Raw genomic sequence first — 10,541 nt, 5'->3', positions numbered from 1 at the left:
TCACAAATGGAAATGATGAATGTGCCTTTTCAGTTGGTACATGATGGATTTTCTACTCAGTAGTAATATTTCTGGTTGAAATCCTTGTCCCAGTGAAGTGAGCAGGCAATTTGTCACTGACTTTACAGTATCAAAGTTTCATGGCGGCACATGGTTTTCACTGGCTTTGGCCCCATGCATCTATCCATTGTACTTGGGCATAGAGATAGTATATCATATATTCATGGTTGGAAAGCTCTATAAATGTGCTATTATAAATAGCATTCACTGACTAAATAATGTATGGAGGTTTTTACCAATGCAAGCTTCTACAAAGCTCTGAGTATGTAAGTAATGTTTTTGTAATCCCTTTTAAGTATCTGAGAGATTAGATAAAATTGTCTCAATAATTCTGAAAGGCAAAGTTCATCCATGACTCAGATAAGCATTTCATTTCCTTTGTTTCCCCCATTGCCTTCTCTCTGCACAGTGTAGTTATGAGTACACTGAGGTTGCCCTTTAACAGGGAGAACAAATGGCAGGATAAATACAACGAAAATAAACAGTTTCCTTTAAAGAACCTCTATTAGGATAATCTCTGTTCTTTTACATTTACTTGTTTAAAGCCGAATTTATCTGCTGCTTTTTCCATATTACTGATCATTTAGGTCTCAGATCTCCCTACCGAGGCAAGAAACAAAACTGATTAAAACCATGAACGTCTAGAAGAAAGACTGCTTAAATTCCTCATAAGTGAATCTTTTTTTTCTTTCCTGATCAGCTGTCAACTGCCTGTGAAAACCATACCTGCTGTAAACAGGACAGGATAAGGCAGCTGAACAGTGGGAATGAACATGGAATCATAGTATCATAGAATCAGACAGGTTGGAAAGGACCTCTGAGATCATCAAGTCCAACCCTTGATCCACTACCACCACAGTTGCTAGACCATGGCACTAAGTACCACGTCCAGCCTCATCTTAAAAACCTCCAGGGACTGAGAATCTACCACTTCCCTGGGCAGCCCATTCCGATGGCTGATTACCCTGTCTGTAAAGAATTTCTTTCTAATATCCAACCTAAACCTCCCCTGGCACAGCTTAAGGCTGTGCCCTCTTGTCCTACTGCTGATTGCTTTGGAGAAGAGACCAAGCCCCACCTGACTAAAACCTCCTTTCAGGTAGTTGTAGAGAGTCATGAGGTCTCCCCTGAGCCTTCTCTTCTCAAGGCTAAACAACCCCAGCTCCCTCAGCCTCTCCTCACAGGACTTGTGCTCCAGTCCCTTCATCAGCCTTGTTGCTCTTCTCTGGACCTGCTCCAGCACCTCAATATCCTTCCTGAACTGAGGGGCCCAGAGCTGAACACAATACTCAAGGTGTGGCCTCACCAATGCAGAGTACAGGGGAAGGATCACTTCCCTGCTCCTGCTGGCCACACTGTTCCTGATCCAGGCCAGGATACCATTGGCCTTCTTGGCCACCTGGGCACACTGCTGGCTCCTGTTCAGCCTCCTCTCAATCAGCACTCCCAGCTCCCTTTCTGCCTGGCTGCTCTCCAGCCACTCTGTCCCATGCCTAGGCTAAGCTCTGTGAAGATACTGTCAGGCTGGGCTGTACGAACTCTTCCAAATGCTCTCACTATTCAATGTTAGTGCTGCCCAGAAAACTCATCTACTGCTCTAAAAAATCTATTGCTTGCTTCTGTGACTGAATTAAACTGAACTTGTACAGTGAGAGACAGTAAAGGACATCTCCACTTTAGAAGTCTTGTATGTACTTGTCTAATATGTGGGACTGTGAAATTCAAGTCCTGATTGCAAGTCAGAATTGAAGTAGGGACTTAGACATTACTTATCTCTGCCTTAGACTTTTTAGCTACTCTGGGATATCTTTCTTACCTTCAGATCCTGCTTGAGGAATCTGAACAATATTTCAGTATAAATGAAATGGTATTTTCTGACAAAATTATTTTGGAAAATCTTTTAATTTGCTATACTCTTTCCTCTAGTGCAGTTCTGAAAGAAGGTTAGAGAAGGTAAAATACCCAGTCATTGGGGCTATGAACAAAAGCCAAAATGGACTCAGATGGGGTTTTAGGGTCTGTTTCAGTTTAAGGCTTGTAAAAAATGAAAAACATTAAAAGGATGCCATCAAACCAACAAATATTATCCATTGGTTTATCGATTACCTTCCTCAAATGATTTTTTTTCTCACTTCCAGTAAGAAAATTTATATAAAGTTTCAGTTGCTGCCTCAGGCCTTTATATGAAATACTAATGTAGATTCCCTTCAGTTATTCTTGTGTGGACTGTGGTCACACATTAAAAGTGGCCTGACTATGTATCCCCTGCTTCCTAAAAACCATGGTGCTAATGATTAGGATAAGGTATCATTTCATGTAAGATAGTGACATTTCCTGAAACATTTTCTGTTTCATATCTCACTCTGGAACAATTGGCAGGATCAATAATAGGCACAGCTGTTTCGAAGAGAAATGTGAATTCCTGGTTGCCCAATACTGGCATTGAATTGAAGGTTTCTTATTTCATTAAGCACTGCCATTAAAAAGAATAAGAATTCTGTCTGAAAGCATCAAACCATTATTCTAGGAAGAGACTTGTTATAACTGAAACTAGTCAGATTCTGTTTTCTTTTGTCTTGTTAGAGCAAGTAATATTTATTTAGCTTCTCTCAAGTGGGGTATTTCTGAGGAACTTAATTCCATTATCTTAAGGAGGCATAGAATAAAAATATAAAGGTATAGTATATCTACTTAATTAAAAAATAAAATTTAAAAAGAATTGTTTCTCGGGCAAAATACCCGTGTTATTACTGTGTACTAATTTTGTATCTGTATCTTAATTCTATATCACAGAAGTTGTTCTGAGCCATCAGAAATGATGGGAATAGAAAATATGCTTATGGATGATGTATAAATGCACTGGTATGTACTATATCTGTCAGTTTTAAGGCACTTTTATAGAGTGATAAAGTGAAAATAAGAAACAAACATACAGTAATACAGGTAGTTCAGTGAAATGAATCCATACTAAGATCATGAGAACAGACTCCTTACATTACTGTTCCTTTCTAGGACTTGACAGACGTAAGGAAGAGAAGAGGTATGTAGAGCTGAAAATTATTTCTTCTTTAGGCTTCTCTGGATATGATGCTATAAGGTCATTATTAGTTACAACACAGAGCAGCTAGATAACACTCATGGTGCACAGTGCAGGGTAAGACTACTGGACATCACAGATGACACTCCAACACTTACAGTATTATTTAAAACCAAGATCAGTTGAGAAAGTAGGAATGGAAGTACAATCCTACGTACCTTTTCTGCACTTAAAATTTGGGTTTATTTGTAGCATATATTTTTCTACATGGTAGATTTAGAGAGAAATCACACTGCTCTATTTTAATCTTCAGAGAAAGACTTCATCTGAGAGCACTTCAATCATTCCTGCACATGTTTTTCAGATGGTGCAGCATGCTGCCTCTGGTGTGCCCTCCTGTACCACTATATCCACCTCCTCCATGATCATTTTGGGATGATTCATTCTTCATCCTTGCATCGATGAATCACTGTGCCCACAATCCACATGTGCATGTCAGAATTAAAGCTTAGAAACTAGGGGAACAAGATGACAATGTTCAGAAGACATGGTGTTACATAAATGTACCCTTGTGCTATTTTCATCTATTTCATCTTTGAAAGTCAACAACGAACAAAACATTACTGCATTGGTGTAAGCAACGTACTGCTAAAGCAAGGCTTTAGCAGGACACTGTTCATATCCTACCTGAGAATTGTCCCATACATATTTTTCTAAGGCTACTTGAACTTTGGTGGCTTAAAATACAGGGGTTTTTTTAATATGAATCATATTTGATTTATCTGTGAACTAATTGCACTTATTTCCAGTGATTAGTCAAATTCTGTTGTACCGAGCAATGAAGGCACAGGTAAAGAAGACAAACTGCCACCTTTAGTATTAATGACAACTGTGATCCATCAGACTTACATGAACCAAGTCAAACCAAATTAATTCAACAGCACTAATGAAATAAGTAGAATTTTAAATTATGTTTTCAAAGCTTCTGCTTGTGCTCATCCTTATATCCATTGTGACCCTCTCCAATTTCCATTTTGTCAGTTGTCTCTCATCCTCCTACCATTGTGATGAGCCCAGCTCTGTGGTCAGTGTGAGCACCTTGCAGGTACTGGGGCTGCTGTAAAGTACTTCCAAAGTCATCTCTGCTCCAAGTTGAGCACATCTAGCTCCCCCAAGTTCTCCTCACAGTGCAAATGCTCCAGGTCCCACCACAATGGTGGTTTCTGCTGAGCAGTTTCCGGTTAACTGATGTCTTCCTTGTATTGTGGGCTCAATGCTGGATGCAGTATGCAGCTGCGTTCCAGTGAGTGTTGAGCAGGGGAAATAATCACTCTAGCTCTGTTCCTGCACATATAGTCCAGGATCCCATTGTCTGTCTCTGCTTCTAGGACACACTGCTGGCCAATGTCCAGCTTACTGCCCCCAAGAATCCTAGGACTTTTCCCACAGACCTGCTCCCCAAGCAGTTGGTCCCCAGCTCAAATCATTTGGAAGGGTTCATCTATCATAGATACAGGTTTTTGCATTTGTCCTTATTGAGATTTGTTAAGTTCCCAGCATACCATTCCCTCAGACACTTTAAATTACTCTGGATGGCAGCCCTATTCTTAAGCCTAGGAGTTGCCTCCGCGCTCAGTTTGGAGTCAACAGCAAACATGACAAGCAGATAATCTGTAAGCTCCTCTAGTCATTGTTAGGGGTGTTAAACAAGGTAGGTCCTAGGACAGACCCCTGTAGTACTCCTGTTGTAACTGTCCTCCAGGTAAGAGAACACTCAACTGTGTCTTTATTCATCTTCTTGTCCATCCATTCAGACCACAGTATCTTAAAATGGGTATAAGGATATTGTGGAAAACAGTGTTGAAAACATTGTTGAAGTTAAGCTAAATTATACTGAGTGCTCTTCCCTTGTCCACAAATCCATTCATTTTATTATGAAAAGCAATGAGGTTGTCTATTTTACTGCAGAAGGCAAAGAGTTTGGTCAGGCATGATTTCAATTTGATAAATCAGTTCTGTCCATTTCTGATCCCCTTCATGTTCCCGGCATTCTGTGGTTTTACTAATGTGCATAAACACCTGATGGGAGGAAGTAAAGAAGATGGAGCTAGGCTCTTCTCAGTGACATTCAGTGATAGGATAAGAGGCAGCAGTCACAAACTGAAATACAGGAAATTCCACTTAAGAATAAATAAAACACCACCTTTTTTTTGTGTGAGGTTGGTCAAACACTGGAACAGGTTGCTCAGACAAGTTGTGGAATCTCTATTCTTGGAGATAACAAAAACCTGACTGGACACAGTTCTGGGTAACCTTCTGTAAGTGACTCTGTTTTGAGCAGGGAAGTTAGGTTGGACCATCTTCAGAGGTACCTTACAGCCACAGCCATTCTGTGATTCTCTGATTTTTCTCAAGCAACCTTTTCCTCAGCTCTCAGCCACAGCCAGTTTCTATCTTCTTTCTTGAGCCCTTTCAAAAACTAGAGGTCTGTGAGACCTTGTGATGAAGGCTGAGGGAGAGAAGGCATTGGTTTCATCCTAATCTGTGTTCACTGTCACTAAATCAATCATCCTATTCAGCCACAGTTCCACTTGTTTGGCCTTTTCTTACTAGAACTAGCTCTTCTAGTTGCTCTTTCTGTCCCCTGTGAACATCATCTCCAGCTGAGCTTTGATTTTTTTGAAAGTACCCCTGTATGTCTGAGAAAAATTTCTGAATTCCTCCTTTATAGCTTGTCCCTGCTTCCCTGTTCCACGCGTGGCTCTTCCGCCAACTCCCTGCTTAGTCATGCCAGTTTGCTGCTATGTCTGTTTGTTTTTCTGAGTATTGGAATGGATCATTTGTGCCCTCAGCCATAGTCTGTCTTTAAAGAACTATCAGGTTTCCTGAGCAACTCCACTCCCCTCATCTTCTTCCTATGGGATCACACCTAAGGGTTCCCTGATCCAACTCAAGTCTACTTGCCAGAAGTCCAGGGGCAGTGCTCTGCTCCAACCTTACTCACTTCCCTTGAGATCTTCAACTCTATGATTTCATGGTTGCTATAAACTGGTGCCTTAATAACTTCAGCAAGCTCTACATCTGATGATTCACAGACTGTTCATTTTCACTCCTCATGTCAGCCAATAACTGAGTAAGGACTAGGACACTGTCATCAAACTATGATGAAAACAAGATGTTAAGAAGCATAAACTAATAAACTGTTCTGACTGCAGGATCATAAACTGCTTCAGAGGCAACACTAGAATTGTATATTATAGCATCTAGTCTGAATAATATACTTAGATGCAAACTATGAATATTATATTTTGAACAAATATTTATAAATCACTTGGTATTATGAAGGCTTCAAAAATTATTGGTATGTATGAGACTAGCTATAATTTAAAGGAATGTTGACTTTTTATCTTACATACCAACTACTTCACTATTTACAATGTTTATTATCTTGGATTTTCTGAGTTGCTGTTTTACTTTCCAACTTGCAAACTGAAACCTGTAAGCTGCATCTGCAATTTGAATTTGGAAGACTTCTACATAGGTCAGATAAGTCAACACAAAATCCAAAGTGTGGTGTGGGCACTGACTTCATACAACACTGAATCAGAGATCATATTTATACAGAGGTGGTTTTGCCAGGTGAACACTCAGCTTAGGGCAAATGAAGCTATAAAGTTGTCATTTCCCACAAAAGCCTTGTTTATGTAGAACAAGGCACAATAGTGGTTCCATTGTGGAAACCACTTTTCCTGAATTTCTGTTTTCTTAAAACTCCCAATGAATTGTTGGAAAGAAAACTATAAGACCTTTTTCTTTAAAAACTAAAATTATTCCTTTATATTTTTGTCAAGTAAAACAGGGTGGAGGTTATATCTCTTTTTTTTTTTGTTCTGGTGAACAGAGTGCCTTGTAATCATGACCTGAAAGGCATCTTAGTAAATGTAATTTAAACTCTGTATTTAATCCCAGCTTTCTTAGAATAATATTCTGACAAGATTTCTAAATAATAAATATTTTGATGCTGCTTCTATTTTCAGAGGTAGAGCTAGCAGATTTAGGATTTTATTGAATATTTTCAGTTAAGGGCAGGCAAACATTTTGGACTCTTCTGAGAATGTGTGAAGAACCTACCAACCCTCAAACCCAGCATAAATATTTCTATCTGCACTGTTTTTATGTCACAGTCTATTATAATTACATATTGCGCTGAGAACTGAGTGCTCTTTTCAAACTATGAGAAAGCGACAGAGTGAGAGTCTTTTGACTAATAGAGTAGTGTTTTAATGGTATCATTTTAAATGAAAGTGCATGTTTGTGTTGTCTTTGAAGATATAATAAAACAAGTCTCTAAGTAGTCAGAAAAATCAGAGAAGTCCACTACTCCTTACAAGAATCAAGGTGATGAACTTGGCCTTGGATGTACAGATGTAATCTTTTCTTGCTGCGTGGGGATTTTTATGTTTATCTCTACTGAACACTGAGATGAGAATACACTTGACAGGTATGCAAAATCAGATAGATCTTCTTCATGGAGGTGAATCATTGCGTGCAAATTTTCTTCCAAGTAAATATTTAATTAGCTGCTCTTATTGAGATGTCATCATTCAGCATCTTTGTTCAGTGCCACTGGAATACATGACATAATAAATGACACTAAGGTCTGGAAAGGTGACACAGGCCTTTTCTGCTGAGTCACCTTGGACTTGACTTTCTGATACTCCACAATATGGTTCAGAGAATCTAGAGTTAAATGACACTGATGAGCAGCTTCACCATGACAGAGAGAAGGTAAGGCAGGGGAAGGCTCACGGGGAAAACATCAGAGAGGAGAGGAGCCAAGGATGACTTGGAAAGAAACACTGGAAATAAATCTGCGTTGTGCAGTCAGTTTAGGCAAAAACAGCATGTTCAGCAACAATTTCCAAACTTCCTGTGAAGTGAAATATTAGAGATCGAGTTAGGGTTAGGATAGGAAGTTTTGTCACTGTGGAACTTTAAAGGTGGTTACCCAAGTACAACTTATGCTATGAAAAAGGGAAAGTCTTTCTAAAAGAGGGACATGAAGACAAAGGGCATCATTAGCATTAGGAAGAAAAACTTTTTATCCAAAATTAACTGATCTTCTTGTCAGTTGAACAACAATGATCTACTTCACGTTTGACTGAAATACAGTTCAACTTCTATACTTTTATTTTCTTGTGTGTACAAATTTCACTTTACGCTCATATGTGCAACATCTGTTGCCCTTACCAAAATACCATTCCCACCTCCAAATGCAAAAAACCCTCCTGAGTCTATGCAATTTTATTATGAAGGTTTTGTTTCATAAGAAAGGTCTTGTGAAAATGTGGCACGCAGGATGCATGGAAATGAGCAACAACTCAGAGCGAAAAGTCACCATTTTAAAAAAAATGTATCCAGGAAGAACAGGATATTAAGAGTCATTCCTTTCTTACTGAGAGTTTGAGCAGAGATTCATCCTATTTAGTTTTTAGGGACCAGTGTTGTCTGGATCTGGATGTGATATTTTTCATGTACTATATAAAGTTCAGAACTAGACCAATTATAATTATCAAGAGGTAATGTGTCTATAAACTGTATTATAGTAAATTGGATTCAACTTATCTAAATTTACATATTAAACTCATTTGACAATTAATATTGAACATTTTCTTTATTTTTTTTTTTATTTGGTAAAGCCATTTAGAACCAGTCAAGATAAAAGACATACACATATAGCTGCAGTTACTTTATATGTAGATATCCTTCATCCTGCAGGCTGTTCCTATATGGAGTTTTCCAGAGGTGTAGAAACACATTTCAATTATAAACTAGATAAAGCATGATGGGCTTCATATAATTTATGTAGAAAACTTTACTTTTGTGATTCTTTTAAATATATAGACATAGCAATCTGGAGTGTCTGTCACTTTTTATCTTTCCTTGACCAATGATGTTCACTTTGAACTGTGTGTTCCTTCTAAATAATTTTTTTGGACTTCTAGAAGAATCTGCAGGAACACTTCTAAAAATTCTAAAACTGATTTCAGTAGTGAAAACTTACATTAAATTAAAAAAAAACAACAAACCCATCTGTATTTCTACTATATTAAATTTCTTTTTGGGGCCACATCACAGCCTTCTCTCTGATGTTCCTTCCTAGACAAAGACGCAATAAAACACTTCAGAGGAATAAAGAGGAATCCAGATTTTAAACATCTTTAATTCAAATTTATGAAAGTGAAGGGTAGAGCCAGAAAGATTCAATAAGCTTTACCAAATTAAAAACACCACCTCCCAGGGTTTTCCTCTTATTATGTAAGGGAAATGAAAGAATTTTGTACAGTTGTCCCTTATTTTTAGATAAACATCCTGAAATTTTGGGTTGCACCAGTTGGTTTGACAAAATTCCAGAGAAAATTATAATATTTCTATATGGTTTTGCTGATGTAGACTGGCTTCAGTGTTTCATTGGCAGTAACATCAATACCAGCAGTCTAGGCTCTGCAGCTGGCACTTCCTGTTCCTTTAGTGGCAGCCCACAAAGCAGCACACATCTCAAGCCTCTCTGATATTGCCATACACAATGTTCTCAGCCAGATATTCCTCATGTAGGTGCCCAGACATATATCTGCAGTGGGCACTTGGGGAATTCTGTTGGACTGCTTGGAGAGTCGGTGGGCACTCACATCAACACTTGTTCTTTAGGTTTTGCCTGTGCATTTAGTTGGGTTTCAGTTGCTTATTCATATTCTTACTTCAGATATGTTCTGTAACCAATTTTTTTTCAACATGAAGTTGAAAAGTGTCTGAGATGTATTGGTCTTTTCTAGCAGAAGCAATTTTATACTGTGTGTTTTCATAATGGAACTTCCCAGTGAAGTTGTAGTGTTCTCTGAAAGCATGTGAGAAGGTCTTAAAATATTCATCAGATTCATTCTCTTCTTGGAATTTGCATAGAAGTTGTATCTCAGAAATGAAACCTGAAGAAAAGGTCAAATGTTTATAAAATTTACTGACCTGACATAATGTTTTTATTTCATTCAGGACAATATTGCTTCATTATCTTTTGACTTTGGTGTTTAAATCTTATCTCCCCCTTGATCCAGCTTTAGAAGTAAATGTTTTAAGGGATGGATTCTGGTAGGAAGGAGGCTCAAGCATGTTCTAATGAATGTTGTCAAGGATGCCATTATATTCCAGGGGCAATCTCCAAGTAGACTTTTATTATTGAAAAAAAATCCATCCATTGGCAAGACTATTGAAAGTGGACAGCTTCTTCATCCTTACATTAAATCAGAAGAGTCTGCTTGAGTGTCCTCTGGATGAATCTTCATAAACTCGGTTGTGGTACATTGGTTATGGATTAATGGGAAACATACTTTTTGGGATGTTGCACACAATTTTAGTGGGCAGGTATTGTCTTAGCAAAGTAAATTCTACT

Source organism: Corapipo altera, unplaced genomic scaffold, assembly GCF_003945725.1.
Source record: "Corapipo altera isolate COAL_440 unplaced genomic scaffold, ASM394572v1 0, whole genome shotgun sequence".
NCBI classification, from domain to species: Eukaryota; Metazoa; Chordata; class Aves; order Passeriformes; family Pipridae; genus Corapipo; species Corapipo altera.
Note: the sequence above shows the minus strand (reverse complement) of the source record.